The following is a 20,903-nucleotide window of genomic DNA, read 5'->3' as shown; positions in this document are numbered from 1 at the left end:
GAAAGAAGACACAGGCCCAGGGAAGAGCGCAAGTTTCCTTCCCAACAGCAGTTCGTCCAATTAATTCCAATTAATTCCCTTTCGCCTCCTGTGACCTTCCATTTGCACCGAGTAACCTGGTGGCGGGAAATTATGTCGTAAACGAGAAATGCACTGACATAGTTGTCTGTCTGCGAGACTAAATATATCCAGATCGGAATCTCGTGTGGAACATGTGTGCCTATTGATTTGCCAGAACCCCACACACTGCAATGCAGCCAATGCAGCAAATGTGGCCGCCCCGTCAATACTTGCAGCACGGTTTGTTCCTGAACCAGTTTTAAAGCTGCGCAATGGAATTGGAAATCCCCCTCACTAACGTGACAGGGGGTTTAGATTCTATTAAAGAAAGGAGGCGAGTATTATGCATTTCCATCTTTACTCTGAAACCACAGCAGCAAAGAAAAAACATTACAAACAAAAAGTTTCAACAACAGAACTAGATAAGAGTTCAATGTCCATGCATCGGGAACTCCCCAAACCATCATGGAGGACAGGTCATGCCCTGCAGGGAACCAATGAGCAGGGACCCTCCTCTATATATATCCAGTACTCTAACCCCAACCCCTCTTTCTGCAGCTGTCTTGCACCAGACGTCCAATGAAACAGTTGAACTGCGTAGCGCGGAGAAAGGATCCAGCGAAACTGGAGATCTCAACCTTCCCACAGCCTGAATCTATGACGAAGTTCTTCTGGATAGGACTTCTCACCCAAATCTGAAACAATATGAAATATAACAGGGTGGGTGGGTGGAAGCTGAACAGCCAATACAAAGGGAGGGTGGGTGGGATAATACTCGCCTCCTGTCTTTAATAGAATCTAAACCCCCTGTCACGTTAGTGAGGGGGATTTCCCATTCTATGGCATGACAGGAGGCTTCATATTATGCAAGTTCAAAACCCTTGCATCCCAATCCAAATCCCAACCTGAGCAATACACTAGTGATAAAATAAAATTATTATTCCAAATATTATTCCCATGACCAAACAGCTGCTTTGACAATTCCCTCCCCCAGGAGAGCATCTTAAACACTATAGCATCTTCCATTGAAGGACCAAGGAGCAATTAACTCCCTTTCTCTGCAATCTACTTAATCCATATGGCCCATGGGTAAGAGACCCTGCAATAATGTTCCCACAGGAAAGCAGCTGAGAGGTATTTAGTCCAACTTAAGCATTTAAAAACACTTAAAAACTTATACATTAGAAAATGACCCAGACCTGGATAATAAATGGAGGAAACCCTATGGGTACCCAATCTGGCAATAAATCCTGACCCCCGGGAGAACATTCCACTGTCCATATCTAAAGGGCTGAAACAGGAGATGCACTTTAACAGGAAAGAAACTCCACATGGATAACTTTGAAAACAGTTGTAGCACAGACAATCCTTACTTAAAAAAACAAAGATGCGGTAATACCATATGATATAATCGAAGCCGATAGGAAACACCTAGTCAAGGTGGAACCCCAAAACCAATGGACCTGAAGGTCCCGCGCACCAAGTACTGCCAACCACCGTTTTCACCCTTAGCGACCATGTTTCGCTGCGATAATGGCAGTAAAATGCAATCATTGGCATGCAAAGTAGCCTTCATAGACCGTTCTACCAGAACAACCTATTTCCGTTAAGAGAGAAACAGAAGCAAAATCTTATCACATACCCATTCACTGAATAGCCGCCATCTAAAAGAAAACAGGCTTATTAAAGGCTTTCCAAAAGTCCTTGACGACCCAGATAGTGCACTGCGCAAAGAACTTCTGAAGCCCCAGGAAAAGATGAAAATATATTCTAATGAATAACAGAGGAACCATAAGAGAGAAGTGACGGGCAGAGATAGAGAAAGGTGGATAGGGATGACACTAGACAACATGCACCGTAAAATTCTATAGGGATGGGAACCATCCCCTCCCGAGAAGGCCCCAAAAGGAACCGAGCAATCCCGGAGGAACCGTCCGAAGACAGTGGACTGGCATCCACCTTCTCACAAGGAAAAGAGATCACCCAATCGGAACTCCAACCGTACCAGATTGAGGCCAAGAGAGAGCTAATAATGTAGCTTTCATAAAGCGCTACAAACCATCAGGCATCTGAGCCCTGCTTGTTGTAACACACGGTGTGTGGAGCTCATTTATCGATCTCGCAAGTATGAAAGGCTGAGTGTGGCTCTGCCCATTGGATCCTGCATCAGCAGGCTTTGCACAGATGTTAAAGCAAGTGATGCACTTGCTGAGTTATCGGACCGACATCCTGATTGACAATATGTTGCTCCAGTCACGGAGCTAACTGGAATTGATCTCAGAGAAAGGCTCTTGTGTGTAACAGGGTTAGGTAACTGTTCCAAAGGCTGATCTAAATGCGAGAGCAATAGATTCTCGCGGGGTGCTTGGAACAATGGCACGGAAGGAGCTGGCCCTCTGCCCATCTAGGTTAACTAGCTAAGGGAAATAATCACCCTTTCCAGGGGAGAAAACTGCTAACTCCTTACTTCCGTACAGTCTATCATCCCAAAGGATAAGATGCAGAGTTATAATGACGTGCCTAAAACCAAGAACAAACTCTGTGATTGCGGAAGGGACATCTCTAACTGTATCCAAGAAACAAATATATATATATACACACGCCAGAACCTTTGGAACCTCTGTGAGTTATCACCTTCTTCATTAACTTGGTGACATCAGGGGCTGAAGGGAAAGGCCAAACCGAAAGGGAGGGACAAAGATAAGAGTGAACCCATCAGTAGAACTGACGCGGAAACTCTTGAGGGGAGGAATAATGGAGGAAACCCCTCAACACTAACCCTCAAGGTCTAATACGACCATACCATCTGCCAGGAGACAGGAAACAATGAGCATAACAATACTTCCATTTAAAGAGTGCCACAAATATATGTTAAAACTTGTAAAATACTTATTATTAGAAGTATCCTATATGTCCACTCCCAATTAGTGAGAGCATATTTATCTCATTCATAATTCAGAAACCGTGAGGGAGGTTGTTATCACCGCCCCTTCTAAAATGAGGGCAAGGGAAAAACTGACAGAGGAAAAACACAAATAGGATCCTTGTTAACCCACAGCAACCCCCAGGGGTTTGAGATGAACATCATCTACGAAAAACCTAGTGAACACCAAAGGCAATACAGGAGATATCCTATGACTAGCAGGACTGCTGTCGGCACAATCCTTCCAAAGGAACAAAAAACACCATGCTCAAGCCCCTCGAGCAGAGGAGTAACTGTGCGCACTTCTTGATGCACCTTCTACCGGATAGGTAGACTCAGGAAAACCTCCAAAGGAGCTGCTCCCTTCTCCTGAGGGGCAAGATCTTAATAAAGCCACCTGTTCAATAATAATTCGAGATGAAATCGCACAGGTAAGGGCTTAGGTCATCCTGTGGCCGTGAAGGTTTTCCATCAAAGCCGAACAGGCAATCGCTCTTATAATCCAGTCCTTCATGATCCGCACATTTTCAAGTGCTAGTATTATAATCCGAACCTGGATTGTATAGTTTAACCTCTCAGAGGACTGCATTGCCCTTGAGCCATCCCTTCTCACAGGAGGGGTAACTACGCCGCTCCGTAAGAGCAGAGGCGCCGTCGTTGCCGAGCAGGCAAACAGATCTCGATCAAGTAGCCTAGTACTTGCACATCAAATAGTGAACATAGAGTTTACATCCCTCTTTAGCCAGTGAGCAAACTGGGTTATACATGTCCTAAAAAACCCAGATACCCTCTTCCTTTGTAGGGTCCTACCCCTTATGTCCCCTAGGGCAAAGAAGGATACCCAGGACTGTGCAATCAATGTCGAGAGGGTTAGCTCACAAAACAAGAGGATGGCACTGTCTCCCAAGACCGCCCCCCTGATGAGGGAAGAAGGCTAAGGTTCTTAAAGCCTCATGTTGGCAAGTAGGGTCCGCCAAATTAACTGACACAGAAACCAAGGACCATGCATTAGGGGAGATATATATTAAGAAAACAGGATATGAGGAACAGACCAGAACTGTAGGTACACCCCCTAACCTGCGAACTTAACCCCTTCAGGGGAGGAGAAACCTAAAGGAAAACGGACTGAGTTGTCCTGAACTTACCTTACGGAAAAGAGAGAGAGAGGGGAAATTAAGCAGACATTTCTTTTCCCCCGTAAAGGGACATGAAATATCATTCTAGTACAGGATTGTGCCTGAATGATGGTTGGATAGGAAGGCCCAAGCCCCCTCTAGGTCATTTAACAACCTCCTCCACTAACCCCTGTCTTTCCTTTGAAGGATAAAGTGAGAAAACAAATAAAACAAACAAAATAGTTGTTTGAACAAAGAGAAGCGGCAATGCTTCACACACAGCTTGACCATTGCTGTGTCAAAGGAATACGCCAAGCAAGCGCACCACCAGCTGCTTACCCGAGCAAGGTATGGAAGTCAGCAGCACGCCAGGGAACAACCCTCGCATCCAAACTCAGGTGAAACCTGAAGCCGAGCAGGCAGCGGCACTCAAAATAAAGGTGCTGAAATTCTGACGAAAGATACCCAAAAATAGCGAGACACTTGGTAGCATTTTGTATTTCATTTCTAAAATGTAAAGGTGGTGCATGGCGCTCCCCTCACCTGCGCTTCAGTAAGCAAAGCTGTTGCCAGGGCGCGCATGGGGATTGAAATGGGAGACCCATATGTGGAAGCCTGCACCTTTCCCATATGGATTACTTTAAAGGGAAAAACCCCTTTTATCTCATTTGGTATAAAGTGAACAATTTAGCATTCATAAGTCAGCAATTATATATATAGCGCTACAAACCCACAGGATTCCGAGCGCTGCTCAACCCTACCCCTGGGTCAGGGCAGCGTATAAGAAAGGAAATTTCCCTTATGGATAAATTCAAAAATTTGACATTCATAATTCAGCATAAAACGATTTAAATTTGTTTTTAAATCATGCCAAGGATGTTTCAGACCTTGGATTAGAACTCAGGTCTCCAGCATTCCAAGACCAAGCACTTACCATATGAGCCACTGGTGGCTGTACTAGCTGCAGGAGAAAAAAGCGCTGCTCAGCCCTACCCCTTGGCTGTGCGTGCGAGGTCCAAAGCAAAGTTTTAAAAGACCCCTGCTGACAAAGACTCTCAAAATAAAAGAAAACATAACTGGGCGCCGTAGGCACCCAACCCACGTGTGACAGGCCTGTAAGCAACAGCTTCTAAATGGGCCTCACGCGAAAAATAAACAAGATAAACAAAGGGTGTGCACGGGAGGTCTGAAGCCCAGGCTTCAAAGACCCAGCACAGCTGACATTCTGTACATAAATCACGCTCGACAGGCCTGAAGCTAAAGCTTTAGCTTCCACAAGGGCCCATGCGACTGCTCGCATTATCTCAGAAAGAAAGTAAAATAAACACACAGCTCGGCGCTGCCAGGCGCCCCAAACCCATAAAAGGAACCATACTGCAGGAAGAAGCACGGGCGCTCATGGCCCATTAATTCTGTTAGACGCCACAAAGTAAGTGGCCGTTCAAATAACACAGCAAATAAATTTAAAATAAGGAAACACAATTTTACAAAGTGAAAGCCGCAAGGCACACATATATATGCAACACCAATTAATATGGCAAACACTGACTAACATGTAAGACACAACTGAAAGGGGTGACTTAGCTCTGTGGTGTCAGCAGCAAAGAAAGAGGAGTTGGGGTTAGAGTAATGGATATATATAGAGGAGGGTCCCTGCTCATTGGTTCCTTGCAGGGCATGACCTGTCCTCCATGATGGTTTGGGGAGTTCCCCATGCATGGACATTGAACTCTTATCTAGTTCTGTTGTTGAAACTTTTTGTTTGTAAAGTTTTTTCTTTGCTGCTGTGGTTTCAGAGTAAAGATGGAAATGCATAATATGAAGCCTCCTGTCATGCCATAGAATCCCCATTTCAACGTGTGCTTAAGCCGAGTGCAAGAGTTACACACTACCCGACTGTGTGTTGATGGAGGTGGAAAGAGAATCTGGAAGTAACTGAGACCAATGGAAGATTCGAGAAAGCGGGCACATTCAACATATTCTGGGCCCTGAAATGGACGACATAATGATCGCAGTAAAAGCCATTCTTTGACGCACACCCTGCTGTATTAATTCCTCCTTTTGGAGGCCGCTTCATTACAGTGGCGACGAGGACAGGATGCGACCCGTGGACTCCAGTCACCAGGCATCAAGGACAGCAATCCAGCACTGCATGAGAAGTGACCCATTGAGCCAGTCCACATGCAGACACCGCTGCCACGTTATGGCTAGCTCAGGTGTGGCTGTCATTCCGTGGCGCCAATCAATTCCTCGATTCCAGAATTACATAGAGGCATTGGGTGGCACCGTTTATGCTCCAGGAAGAGAAATGGCTATCATAGGCGTCATTTTAGGGGGGGCAAAGGTGTTTGCCCCCCCAACATGTGTAGCACACCATTTTGTTCCACTCATTTGGCAGAGGTCCCTTTCATTTAAATGGCATGCCCCCATCCCCCAAAATCTGCTAAAAAAGGAGGACACAAGGAGCAGGCAGCAACCCGGACAGACCAGTGGAATGTACACGGAAGTGAAGGCAAGTGACACGTCAAAGGAATGAAAGATGACCAGATTGAAAGGACCAGATAAGAGATCGGTCAACAGGAAGACATGCTTCTGCTGCGACAATAGTGATCGTAACTATCCTGCTCGACGCAGAGTGTTCAATTTGTGGCTGTGTAGGCCACTTCGCCATGGACAGAAGTTTAGAATTAATTCTAAACCTTCCAGCCATCACCTCTTTGTTTAGCCCTGCTGCTAGAAGCAACATCATGGTGGGACCTTGGATTCCACACACAGTGATGGCAACTGATGGCGTGTCTACACTACCTAGTGAGAGTGGAAGGAAGTGAAATCCGGCTGATGGCGGACTCCATCCGTGACCTCACTGTGATTCCACAAGACATGTAGAAGGAAATAACTAGAAACCCAGAGAGGATCTCCTCGCTTACAGAAACTGCCCAGGGAATGTAATGCACGCTCAGCTTCTAGGAAAGTGTACTCTATAAAACATGCCCTCACTATCCTGGATGAAGTTAGAGCCTGCAGCAGGGAACAAGGACGCAGTCTGGATATTAAAACAAGTGAGGACGGTGTTGTTCTCCAAAGAAATAGGGTGTGTGAAAAAAGGTGTTCATAAAATCCACCTGCACAAAGGAGACTTACCTGTCGAACACAAAGTTAAACCTTTGCCAGTGAACCCCTTAAAGACCTTCTGGGTGATTCACAAATGGAAGGGATAACAGAACCAGTAAAAAGAAAGAAAAAATTGCTGAGCACAGCGTTTCTTTTGTTGTTTATTTTAAAGAAACCTGCACTAGCCCTCACTGAGAAGTGCACTTTTCTGCCCTAATCACAGCTTCTGGTACACGAGGTACCCCCTTCAAAGATGGCCGCCGCACTCTAGGCGAATTCAAGTGGTGCCTTACCAGGCACACAGCAGCACTCCTGGCCCTGCCTGATTGGCCAGCTGTACTACATCTCCTGCTATTGGACGCCGGCAGGCGAAGCCGGCCCTCTCTGACCAAGGCCTTTGAGACTAAGGCTGGAGCCTGTTCTCAGCCTGTTATCTGCCGATCCTGCCACCTGCCAGTCCCCTGGCCTCCCAACACCAGCCTCCTAAGGTAACATCCACCTGTGACACCTATGCCCTTCAGGGTGACTTGAGCGCTCCATGCCTAAATGCAAGGCAAAATCCTTTCAAAGTCACAGGCGTGTGCCTACTTAAACCTTCCTTCATCGTGTCCGACCACACTCTATTTTGACTGGCTCACAGCCCATTTACAACATTTCGAATCTAGATGCTATGACAAGATTCTGCACCAAACTACTTTATGACTCTCTGATTTGTATATATAAAACTCTCTGCCTTTGCTGTGCCTCATTGATGCTCTGTTACCCTAATGCAATTCTAGTTACCACTTCTAACTGCATTGTGATCATTTGCCTTTGTTCTGCTGATCTGCTCACCAACTACCCCTAGATCTGTTGACCTGTAGCCCAATGTGTCCTCGTGCAACATATCTCCATAGCCTCTAAACTCAATGCTGTACTTAATCTCCAAACGCATGTCACGCTTATTCTAAGTGCTATTCGGAATGTAGGTGCTAGGCTGAATCCTGAATCTAGGTGTTATTTTGAACTAAGTATTACCCTGAACCTAGATGTTATTCCCAATCCAGGCGCTATCCCGAATCTATGTGCCACTCTGAACTCATGCGCTACTCCGATCTACTGCTGTGCTAATCTCAAACGCTTGCTATTTTTGATCCTAATTGCTAATCTGCACATCTGCGCTACTCTAAATCTAAGGGCCACTTTGCATGCCTGTATGTGACGATTTTCTGGCAATTTTCATATAACCTATACCTGTCAATTCTAGGTGCCCTCTGGCACATATGCATTTAGTGTGTTTTGGGACAGTCAATCCTAGGTGCATTTAAGGACAGTCTACTTGCTAGCCATTGTGCCTTAACCTATTGTGTCACTGTGCCTGCCCATTACCCCGCTACTCTGAATCCGACTACTTGCCTCCCCGCCCATCCCGACCCAGGCGGCTCCCAATCCACCGCAACCCACTCTACTGCCATCTAGTCCCCAGGCGGCTCCCAATCCACCGCAACCCACTCTACTGCCATCTAGTCCCGAGGCGGCTCCCAATCCACCGCAACCCACTCTACTGCCATCTAGTCGACCTCACCACACCATATCCAGGTCGCACACTGACCACCCATGGCAAACCTCCTCTTAGCCATTCTCACCTTAACGGCCACACTCGCATTGCTCTACCACAACAACATCACCCGCCACAAACCTCAACCACAATCACACCCAACCCAACATCCTCCATGCACCTCGACTATGGGTTTCTTCGAGACCCAACACACTGACCAGCCTAACGGCACCCTCAGCCCCGTAGAATGGATCCGCCGATTTGCTGCTCCACCCTCTCCCTGGAACCCATGCACATTGAAAGACAGAAACCTGAGACTCGGCTCTCGGTTCATAACCCCTACGACACTCACCAAAAAACACTCTCCTCTTCCCGCGCACAATCAAGCTAACGCCGCCCAAATCTTGAACATCACCCAAACAGCCCCACTGAGCACATCCAAACAGCCGCTGATCAAGGGCGCCCTCATCAATGCCCGCTCCCTGGTCGCCCATGCGTTAGATATCGCAGACTTCATCTCTGCTAACAACCTGCACTTCCTGGCTATCACTGAAACCTGGCTGCACCAAGCAGCAGGCCCAGCGCTATCCCTCGCCATCCCAGAAGGCTACTCAATACTGAGGAAAGACCGGGACATAGGCAAAGGAGGAGGAGTAGCCTTCATCGCCAAAACATCCCTTGGCCTCAGATTAACCCCACCGCCTAGCTTCCGGTCTACAGAACTTCTGTCAGCCAAGCTTCAACTCTCAGCTACACAAACCACACTATTACACCTCCTCTACAGACCCCCAGGCCCCATCACCACATTCGAGGAAGAGATATCTGACCTCTTGACCACCAACACCAATATAGGATCGCAAATCATCTTCCTTGGCGACCTCAAACTCGGCCTCGGTGACCCAAACAATGCCAATGCACTCTCCCTGGAAAGCACCATCTCCCAACTAGGGTTCAAGCTCAGAATCACAGACCCCACCCACAACAAAGGAAGGACCCTGGACTGGCTAGCGGATCTCAACTGCTCTATGACCATCACAAAAAACGAGCAAACTGCATGGTCTGACCACCACGCCATCTCCTTCTCCATCCAAGGGAAACCACAACCAAACACTCCTACCCCCATCATCCCCCAAGCCCTCAGCAGAAATAACCGCAACATTACCTTACAAAACCTCAGCCCACTCTTAGACAACATCCTTACCCCCACAAACTATGGCAACCTAGATGCGGAGAAACTTGCTGACCTATACAACAAAACGCTAGAATCAGCAGTTGACACCATCGCCCCACTCAAACTCACCAAAGCCAAACCGGCAGCCCACATGAACAAATGGTTCACACCAGAGCTAAAAATCCTCCGAAACTCCAAACGAGCCGCAGAAGCCACCTGGAGAAAACCGCCCAACCCCTCCAACAAAACACAACTCTCAATAGCAGCCACCACCTACAAAACTGCCATCCTCAAGGCCAAAAAAGAGACATATGACTACAGAATTGAGAGTGCCAAATCCAAAACAAAAGAGCTTTTCAATATCCTCAGGGAACTCGAATCCCCCCCCCACTCTGGCAGAAACCTGCGTGAAAGATGAAGACTGGTGTGAGAGGATTCAAAAAGCACTAGCAGACAAAATCACCATGTTACAATCCAAAATCGAACAGAAAAAGCTTAACCTAACCAAAAAAACAAACCATCTACCGTCCACTACTCCCAAAACACCTACCTGCCCCCCCTTCTCCTTCTCACCAGTATCCACTAAAGAAGTAGAAAGCATCATTAAGGGCCTCAAACCCTCTAGATGCCAAGGGGACTCATGCCCAGCTCCCATCATCCAGGAAGGCGCCAACATGCTGGCCCCCTTCATATCAGCCCTTATCAACACATCCTTCAAATCAAGCTCAGTGCCTAGCACCCTCAAGGAGGCCTGGATCATGCCACTGCTAAAAAAACCTAGTCTAGACCCCAATAACCCAACCAACTACAGGCCAATCACCACCGTTCCCTACATCCTAAACATCTTAGACAGAGTGGCCTACCTGCAAATACAGAAGCACCTGGAAGACAATAACCTCCTGGGTCTCAGACAATCCGGTTTCAGGCAAAGGCACGGAACAGAGTCAGCCCTACTGGACCTAAAAATCCAGATGGACGAGGCAAAAGACAAGGGTAATCTAGCCATTCTCTTGTTACTAGATCTATCAGCAGCCTTCGACCTCGTCGACCATCAGATCCTCACGGAACATCTGATGACGTCAGCGGCCTTCTCTAATCAGGCGACTGCCTGGATCCAGTCCTTCCTAACCAACCGAACCACCCGGGTCTTCTCCCCAAGGCCTCAGCACTCCCTGTCCCCATCACATGCGGCGTCCCTCAAGGCTTGTGCGTCTCACCAACCCTATACAATATCTTCACTAAGCTATTGTTTGACCGCCTAGACAACCTGGGTGTCACATACACAAACTATGCTGACGACATCCAGGTTCTCATCACACTATCAGGGTGCTATGACGAGGACTCCACCAGAATCAACAATCTATACTTGGAGATCCAAGCCTGGATGGCAGAGCACGGGCTATGCCTCAACGATGAGAAAACTGAGCTACTTCTTGTTGGCTCCCAACCACGGCTAAACAAACTAGACCCCCGTTACGCGTCCATAAACATAGACGGTAACCTAATCACAGTTGCCAAAGAAATTAAAACCCTTGGGGTTTATCTAGACTCCACTCTCTCGCTCAAAAGACAGGTAAATGCCACAGCCTCATCCACAGCTTACACAAATAAGCTTATCAACGCCTGCAAACCCTTCCTTTCTGCCTCCAGCTGCATCACGCTAGCCAGAGCACTAGTGCTCTCAAAAATGGACTACTGCAATACACTCTTTCTCGGCACGTCAGAACGCAATCTGAACAAACTACAGGTGCTTCAAAATAATGCCCTCAGGGCCGCCCTCAGTATCCCACGACACGCCCACATCTCCAGCATCAGGCAAGATGCTCACTGGCTACCGGTACGAGATAGAATCACCCTCAGATCCCTCGTCATTGTCCATAAATGCCGCTCCAATGATGCACCCAAATACCTGCAGACAAGTTCCACAACTACACCTCAACTAGACCAACCAGAATGCCATACTCACACTGCCTCACCGTTCCCAAATTCGCCCTAAAAAAAGCCGGCGGCGCCAGCTTCCCGGTCCTAGCTGCCAAACTATGGAACGCTATCCTGCTAATCCTCAGAACAGAACCCTCCTTTTGGACTTTCAGAGCCAAAACTAAAACTTGGCTTTCCAACAGAAACTCTGCCTAATGTACTTCCTCTCCGCATGTCCCTGACGACCAGCCTGTAACCTGGTCTTCCATAACCTGGTCTTCCACACTTATTGTTGTTATTTCACAGTCTTGTATTATTGTATATTGTATATTCCTGACATGTTGTAACTGCATCTAAGTCTTGCCTTGTTGTAACTGCATCTAAGTCTCCGGCACCCGGTTACCCCAGGGTTCGGCGCGCAGTATAAATGAAGAAACTAAACTAACCTCAATAATCTGTGCTTTCCTGTGGCTCTCCAAACCCTCAACAGTGAAAACATTGTAGACAGCTCTCCCATATGGAGTGTTTCTGTGTTGCTATTCATGCTCAACCATATCACTGTCTCGATGAAGCTCGACATGTGCAAAGCCGCTGGTCTGATCAAACTGTGTGAATAATCTTAATCACCGACGGCTTTCATCACACCGTTTGGGAAGTACCGTTACACCCGCATGCCGTTTGGGCTCTCTTCAGCAGCTTCTGCATTTCAGAGGACAATGAGCACGTTGTTGCGAGAAGTCTGGAATCTGTCCTACTTTCAAGATGACACATTGATTTACAGAGCGATGAAACAGAGCCATAATGAGGGCTTAATGGTGCTGTTGCACAAACAGCTGGCTTAGGTCTCCAAAAGGAAAAGTGTATATGCATGATGGACGTCTGTAAATTATCTGGGCTCCGAGTTCGAAATTGAGGGGAGCTGGGAGCTATTTTGCTCCTCCTTGTAGCCTAGAAGAGTATGGTTAGCTTGGCAGCAACAGCTACTAGGAGCTACTTTTGGCTCCCCTGGCCAACTGATGCCGCACAGGCACACCTATGTGCATTTAACTCTGTGTATTTGGGACAGCATATAAATAAACATTAGGGCACATCTATACAACATTAAAAGCATAAGGGGTCATACATAAGGTGCAAAATGATAAGTTTGCAATCTATGTGGAAGTTAGATTTGTGAAAACGCTGTGTCCTTGGTTCCCAGTGGTAGCTCCTGGTCACTGGTTAATGTTGGATACCAGGAGCTTGCTTTTAGCTCCAGTTTATCAAATCTTAATTTCAACCCGGCTACACCTTCTACACTGATAGAATCAGGCCCAAGCTCAAAGCGATCCCCGATACCGCAGACCTCAACATCAAACAAGAGCTCAAGTCTTTCCCGGGCCTGCCTGAGCACTACAGGAAGCTTGTTCTGAACTTTTCTGGGGGAAAAGAAACAGAATCTATGGCTGTTATTAAAGAAAGGGACTGAATTTTAGCAAGGGAAGGGAGAAGTATCTGCGCGCGTGAAGTCTTACATAGCGAACACACTGTCTGAGGCCTTTCGATCTTACACTAGATAAACACATTGCAGTAGATGCCACGGCCTAAGGAATAGGAGTGGCCCTGATTCGTCAGAGGTGAAGTATTGAAAACATAGCGTCCAAAACACTTAGTGCGTCAGGAAGAAACTATTTCATGAGGGAGAGAGAGACGGACAGATGCGTTTGTCTGTGTGAGCAATGGGACCAGAACCCCCAGTGACACATGCGCAGTGAAGGTAGAATACTTGCTTCCACATTGGAAATAACTAAAGTACCCATTCACAGTTGAACGTGTTCCTGGTTGGAAGAGCCACTGTGACTGTATGTCGTGCCACCGTGGAGGGAAGCAGCGACAACTGCATTCAAAAGAGACAGAAGTGTATTGTAGTTTCTTCCTTAGAAAATGGAGTTGGTGATTAGACAGACAGAATCAGTGCAAAGGAATGGTTTGCAGTTATGGACCTAGATGACACACTAGTGAGAGTCCAGCGATACGACTGGCCGGAGGGCGTCTGATATTTCTAGCATGTCCAGAGGCAGTCAGCAAAAGCTCGGGGCATGCATTCCGGTGATTAGTGATTGGGTCAAAGAGAGAATGACCCATAGGAACAAGGAAATCCTGTCCTAGTGCAGTCCACCACTGTAAGTGCTAAGAGTAGGAAGGAACTATGTGGTGACGGAGGACAGTGGAGTCTGGGACTTGGAAAGAGTAGCCCTCTACAAAACAAGAACAGCCCAATCACTTTCAGCATTGTCAGAGAGCGAGTCCAGATCCGATTCAAAGAGAATCAACAAGACCCTTCACAACTAATAGAAAACAAAACGGTTCACTCGGATCAAGAAGAACAGATGAGAACTCTCAACTCTCCTCTGATGCAGGAAAGATGGATCCTGAGAGTCCTGCTGCAGGAGTCGGCCGGCTGAGCCACTTGGGAGGAACTCCTCAAGAGCCAGTGTGAGAAAGGAGCACAGTGCCCCCTGCAGGGTAAGACACCATGAACTCTGTGAACTGAACTCTCACTCTTCTCATAACCCTTCCGCAAAAGGGAGGCAGCGTTCCGATTTTGAGGCGTGGAATGCATAATGTGACGGCTCCTCAGACTCCCTACGCCTGGCAGCGCTAACTCAGGCTTCAGAGTGAGCACAGAGCGCCGCGTTTCTGGACATGTGTGGTGCTCCACTCTTCCTGATTGGCTGCTAAGCCCTTTCCACCGCAATACTTCACTTTTTATAAGACATCCTTTCATACACACTCTGTTTCAGTCTTCCTTGAATAGGTGCATGGCTTCATTTTACTGCATAAAAGGTGAAATCCCGGATTTGAAGGCAAATGTGCATACATGACCGTCATTTACATTTTATACACCCTAATTTGCTGGTCAACTGTCTCATGGACAGTGATGAAGTGAAATAATGTCCAGCGTGTGCTTGTGGACTAGGGAAGAATAATATTTTGCTGCATTTTCATCTAAAGACACAGTTTAGGGTTCTCCTTGTTTTTATTGACACAGTATAGGGTAGGAAAAAGAAATGTTTGGGCTCTAGGTATGCACACTCCTGTGCTGAGCTCGGTTTTAAGTCATCTGGTCTTCATATCTCTGTGCAAGGTCACAGGTTGCTAGTGGTGAAACTACACCTCTGGTTAGGGAATAGTGAACAGTCCTGGTTACCTTGCAGTTTTTAGATGCTTGTGAATCTTCTGTATACAAAGATTCTCACGCTAGGAGTGGTATTTCCAAGTGTGATTCTTTATTTACAGTGGTGTAGACACGTGGTCTAGGGTGGTCAGCCTACACATGTTTCGACCCAAAAAGGTCCTTCTCAAGGCAAGATGGATAGTAGAAAAAAGGGGGGGAATGATGCCCCAGGTGTCTACACCGCTGTAAATAAAGAATTACACTTGGAAATACCGCACCTAGCCTGAGAATCTTTGCATACATGAGATTCACAAGCATCTATAAACGGCAAGGTGACCAGGACTGTTCACAGTATAGGGTAGACCTGACACACAATTAGCATCAGGAGGTGCTGCTACCCCAAAGGATAAACCTCTCAAATTCTTGCCACCCTTACATCCATCCCAACAGCATTACATTATTGTGTAACCGTTTCCTAACCAAGAAGCGTTGCCACTAAATTGTCCATTTCGTTTTCAGTACTGTAATGAATCAGGAGTAATACTTGGACACAGGGGTTATTCAGGTGGTTGTTATAGACTTTTATTAACATAAAAGAAGGGTTACAGAAAGACCTATCTCACTCTATCACTATGAGGGGTTTCCCTGCTTCAACAAAACTAAAGGATGTCAGTGTCAGAATGTCCAAAAATAAAGAGTTCCCCATGCTGTGTCCAAGAATCCTATCCTGACCCGTACAAACGAAACTTAAAGAAATGTGCAACGGACAAGTCTTTCACTTGGCCATCTGTAGGCTTTCTAATGTTCCAACACAAAGTTAAAAAGGTGCACAAATAAATGAAAAATCAAGGTTCAACAAGATTTCACAACTCTCGAAAGCAGGGGGTTCCCTGCCCTTGAGTCTCTCAGTTTCCTCTCAGTTCAGGATTATAATTTCATTGGGAAGAGCTTCTCCTCCCCTACTGGTATCTTCAGTGATCGGTTTATAAACACTTTAGTTAAAGGGGTAGGGTTTGGGCTTTCCTTTCCCCTTGGATTTTACATATACACGAAGTTGACTCTCACTCTTTGGCTACAGGTTTCAGACTTGGGATCAATTCACCTGGGATATTCTCTTGCCAGGCCTTCTTGTCAATGCCACTATTCACCTTACTTTTCCAGTCCAGGGTTATGATTCCCTTGCCCTGGATTCCACACAGTCAAGAAGGTTTCCCTTTCCTTGCTTTTCTTCAACTTCAGAAACATGCATATTTATTTACTTCAGGGGTTGTGTCTCGGGAGGATAGCTTAGCGGTGACGTGCTCGCCTTGGAAGCAAGATGACATGGAGTAACACAGGTTTGATCCCCGGGTCCATGCTTAGAAACCTCTGGGTATTAAGTGCGTTATAAATAACCAATCATATCATATCATATCCCTGGACCACACACACTGAAGGGTTCTTCTCCCCCCTTGGATCTCTACAGTTCTGTTACTTTTCCATCCCAGGGATATGAAATCCTTTTTCTTGGGTTTCACATCTCTCAGCCACAACTCTCTTTCCTAATAATGTACAATTATTCAATTCAGGGGGCATGGCTCCCTCCCCCTAGACTTCATACACTCAAGGGTTCTTTTTCCTCCCCTTGAATTACTTGGCTATCCACAGTTCAATCCCATTATCAGCCCAAGGTGGTTTCACACACTTTCAAGAGGCTACCTTTCCACTACTGGCACCTCTTATTTGTAAACCTCTTCTTTGTTATTGGGTGCGGGACCAAGACTTGCAAACCCACCGCCTGGTATCCGCTTCTGCCAGCGGTTTCCCAGTGTTCTCTTTCTCTTTGGGTGGGGGTCTCCAGACTCGCAGTCACATTGCCTGATATAATCTGCTGCCGGGGCGTATTCACTATGTACTTTGGGTGTAGGTCTCCTGACTCACAGTCACATTGCCTGGTAAACTCTCCTGCCAGGGCTTATTCACTGTGTACTCTGGGTACCAGTCTCCTAACTCGCACTCACATTGCCTGGTATACTCTCCTGCCAGGGCTTATTCACTTTGTACTTTTGGTGCGGGTCTCCTGACTCGCAACAGGCTGCCTGGTTTACTGACCTGCCAGGCCTTCCCACATATGTTACAATTCAGTTCTATCAGGTACCGGGTCTTTCACTCCCATTCTTCTGCCGCCCTTCTAAAGGTACTCAGCGTCCCAGCCCCCTCGCCGGATTTGCCCTTTGAGTGTTTCTGCCTTCCCGTAGCATGCAGTATATGCTTCGAAGTGCCCCAGGGTCCCACTTCCCTGCTCTGGGCTCACCAGTGTTCTCTGGTGCCTTCGGCCTTCTCTGCAGCTCTCGGTCTCTCCAGCAGGACACCTCCTCTTTCTACTGGTGTCCCGCCTGTCCTCTGGTGTCCACCATGCCTGGACCTCCTTTCATCAGCCTCACTTGCTGCAGGTCTACGTGCAGCAAAATCTTCCTCTCTGTCCCTATCATGAGTTCGCCAATAGGAGCTCTTCTGCTCCCTGCTTTAGCTGCCCTGCTTTACGCTTCCCCACCCGCATCGGGTACTGTTAATCTCCATCTTCCTTGCACTGCCTGGATTTTAAATGTCCCGGCACCTATCAGATGCCTCCAACCACTACAGCGTGTCTCTAGTTCCAAGACATTTACGCTCTCCATTACTCTCTAGCTCTTCCTCGTCTCAATGCTTCGGCGGAACTTGTCAAAAAAAGTCCTGTTTATCAGTATAGAGGGGTTGGACTGAATTTGTACTACAATATGCCATAAAGATTGGTGAACTTAGGGGAACGTCATACCCTCATTGGAAAGGGGGGTACCATGTTTCTACCAGTGAATTTCCTTCCCTCCCACAAGTGTCCTCTCCTCACATGTGATACTCCGTCGGACAGCCACCCCCAGGGTTGGGATCCAGCTGCGGCTGCCCTTCCCTGGCCACATGGGAAGAAAGTTTCCTCAGAGAGGAAGTGATGACTTCTCTGGATTCATCACAGTACCCAGCTGGCTAGAAGGATGCAACCACAACACAAGATTTCATGCAGCCAAGAACTTCTGAACTTCCTCTGTGCGGATAAAGAAATGCGCCTTCTCTTTGTGCGAATCCTTAAATCAGGTCACTCTGAGCTTATTTACAGAACCCTAAGATGCCTCGGCCAAGATTTACTTATCAAGGAAGGGCCTGATTAGGAATGTCAGTTTTTTCGGCTCATCCACAGTGAGGAATTACAGAGTATGTATGTTTGCTGCTCTCAAGCTTTTGAAGCACCTCCACCTTTGTCTCCAAATTCCCTTCTCTGCACAGTGCTGAAGGGGCATGAATGTGTTTTGAGCATCCATTGATCCCTGCACCATTGCCTTAAGCATTGTTACTTTCCGATCTCTCTTGAGGAGGCCCAGTTCCAAAACACTTGTTCTTGTGGCAAGTGATTTAAGCCTCTTCTCCTCACAGAGGAAACATACCTCCACAGCCTCAGACTTCTTGTGAAGTCTCTCTCAGGGAGGCATGATCTGCATGTCTTCGGTGGCGAGACCAATCCCTCCGATCTCTATTTTTCCTTCTGCGTCTCTGCCCTGAGCATCAACCCAAAGTGAGAAAAAGTCACAATTTGTGTTTTTCCGCTCATGCTTTCTACTCATGATTATAACAACATGCAACTACAACTTAAACTAACCATGTAGATCCTGCCTCTGTTCGCCGGCCATCACCCTAAACCGCTGGCCAGCCACCTAGCAGCCAGCCATTCGCAAGAGTCCCCCCATTGCTCACTGCCAGCCTGAAATAATTTGTGAGTACAGACCTGCGAGGGCATCTGCTGTGAGGTCACTGCTCCACGTGCGCTCCTCCTTCCTAGCTTCCAATGTTCTTCTCAGTGACCCACGATACAGCCACGACTCCCAGTCACCACGTGAACCTGTGCGACTGCTACACCTGCCCCTGATCGCATCCTCCAAGCACAGGGGTGCCAACTCAACTGCACAAGACACAACGTGTTCCTTGTCAGCCCCAAGGATTGGAAGCAGGATGCCCAGGGGAGTGAAAATGCCAACTGCCTGCTGGCTCTTCTCCTCATTACAGTTACCGCCGGGCAAAGGTTACCCAGAACGCTGATCCAAGCCCCAGTAGTTGAGCCGCCCAGAGACGTTTTTATGGGAGGGCAAAAGGGGCACTTGCCCAGGCATCATGATATTTTATGGCATGATGCCGAGGCTCTAAACCTGTTGCCCATCTGTTTTGGCAAGTACATTCTGCCTCGATCAATTCATCATGTAATGCTTTCTGTGTTAACTGTGGTATGTATAGTTTGTGTGTTCCTTGCGGCACAATTCCTGTAGCATTCTGTTAGGAAAGATTTCTTAATTGTGGGTAATTTTCCTTCCATGTGGCAACCCCTAAACTTTTTGCTGTTGTTTTCACCATGATCTAGACTTTGCCAGTGAAGTGCAACCTTCTGCCGCACTCCTCTGGGCTTTCGCTCCATTCTTACGGGGAAACTGACATGCCCTTAAGACAGTCAGTACCGGGAAACGTTGTTTTCCATAGTTCTTTTATCATGTTGCAGCTTTCGCGCAACATGACACAAGAGGGCACTGTAAGCTACGTTACCGCTCTCTTGGGTCTCTAGTCACTCTACAGGCCCTAGACACTCTCTTTGGATTGTTAACGAACGGTGCAAGTGAACCACGGACAGGACTGGTGGCAGCGATCGTTTATTTGTGTTTTGAGCTCCTTTTGGCTGTTTAAGCGCGTTTCTCGCGCTTAGCCCAAAATGGTGGCCTGGCTCCCAAAATGGCCAGACCACAAGGCTCTTTGTCCTGCCCGCTGACCGTCTTGCCCCCTTCACCTTCCCCAGGTCGAGCCGACCCGGGGCCTTCCTTATTTGGGCATGCACTTTCCCGCAAAACACAGATACTTTTGAGGGCTTCTACAGGCCTTGTGTGTGCCTCCAGGATGTGGGCTGAGATGTCTGGTCCCAATACACATACTGGGTGCCAGAGAGTCTAGTGTGTCGTGAATGCCTGAGACCACCGTGGTCCGTGATAGGTCCACGTATGGTGTGAGTGTTCTGTGAGCAGATCTCCCATTGGGTCCCTTCTGTTTTGGCGCAAAGGGAACTCTGGATAAGAGGAGGCTGGAAACACCACTACCATGTCGATCTCCTGAGTTCTCACGAACGACGGATACAGGAGCCAAGTATCCTGCAACCATGAGGCTGAACCGAGGAATTGCTGGTGACCCGCTGAAGGAATGCTCCTCTGCACTGCTGTCGCTCCGTGAAACCATTCTGCCTCTGATCGAACGAGAAGGCCTGTACTGGTACTTCGACCCTTTGGAATAGTGGGAACAACTATTCTAAGCATTATTTTCCTCCCCATCTAGGTGGTCTGCATATTTCGTGCGTCTAACTCTTTAGACCCTTCAGTAATTGTATATATATTGTATTTGATTGTGATGTGTTGGTTTACTTGAGTTTTATCGTGATTCTTTGCTCTGGTCAATATTACAAAGGCCTTGTAATAAATGTGTCTATATTTTTAATATAACACCTGCTTGGAGTAATTTGTAAGCGTCCTTGCTTTGTGTGCTCATTGCGGGCTTTCAGTCACCCTCACCCCTCTTGAGACCTAGTCTTGACCGCCGCGATCGCTACCTTGATTGGTCTGGCTTGTCCAGAGGTTACCCTGTTCCAAGAAACTAGGCTGGCCTTCTGAACCTCTGCTCCTCTAGGACAGAGTTCAGAAATCCATCTTAACACATTCTTTCCTTCCTGTGGGAATTATGTTGATCATGTGCAATAGCCAGATTTGAAATGCACATTGGTAAATTGAGTGCCCCAATGTTTCAGAAGTTAGCTCAGTGTGTTAAGCACACATTGCAGAGATATGTGTTCCTATGCAAGATTAGAAGAGCACATTCAT

The 20,903-nt window shown here is 47.3% G+C and overlaps 1 long non-coding RNA gene across 1 annotated transcript in view; it reads right to left on the bottom strand.

Annotated features, from left to right (window-relative positions):
* Window positions 1-401: 401 nt before the first annotated feature.
* LOC138521976 (uncharacterized) overlaps window positions 402-20,903 on the bottom strand; it is a 50,649-nt gene continuing 30,147 nt past the window's right edge. The window contains exon 3 of the long non-coding RNA XR_011283201.1: window positions 402-755. This is a non-coding gene — a long non-coding RNA (uncharacterized lncRNA). The remainder of the gene's footprint in view (window positions 756-20,903) is intronic.

The sequence above is a fragment of the Ambystoma mexicanum genome, chromosome 13 (assembly GCF_040938575.1).
Source record: "Ambystoma mexicanum isolate Mex_15411 chromosome 13, UKY_AmexF1_1, whole genome shotgun sequence".
Classification (NCBI taxonomy): Eukaryota; Metazoa; Chordata; class Amphibia; order Caudata; family Ambystomatidae; genus Ambystoma; species Ambystoma mexicanum.
The sequence above is the reverse complement of the archived record's forward strand: the minus strand, read 5'-3'. Positions and strand labels throughout refer to the sequence as shown.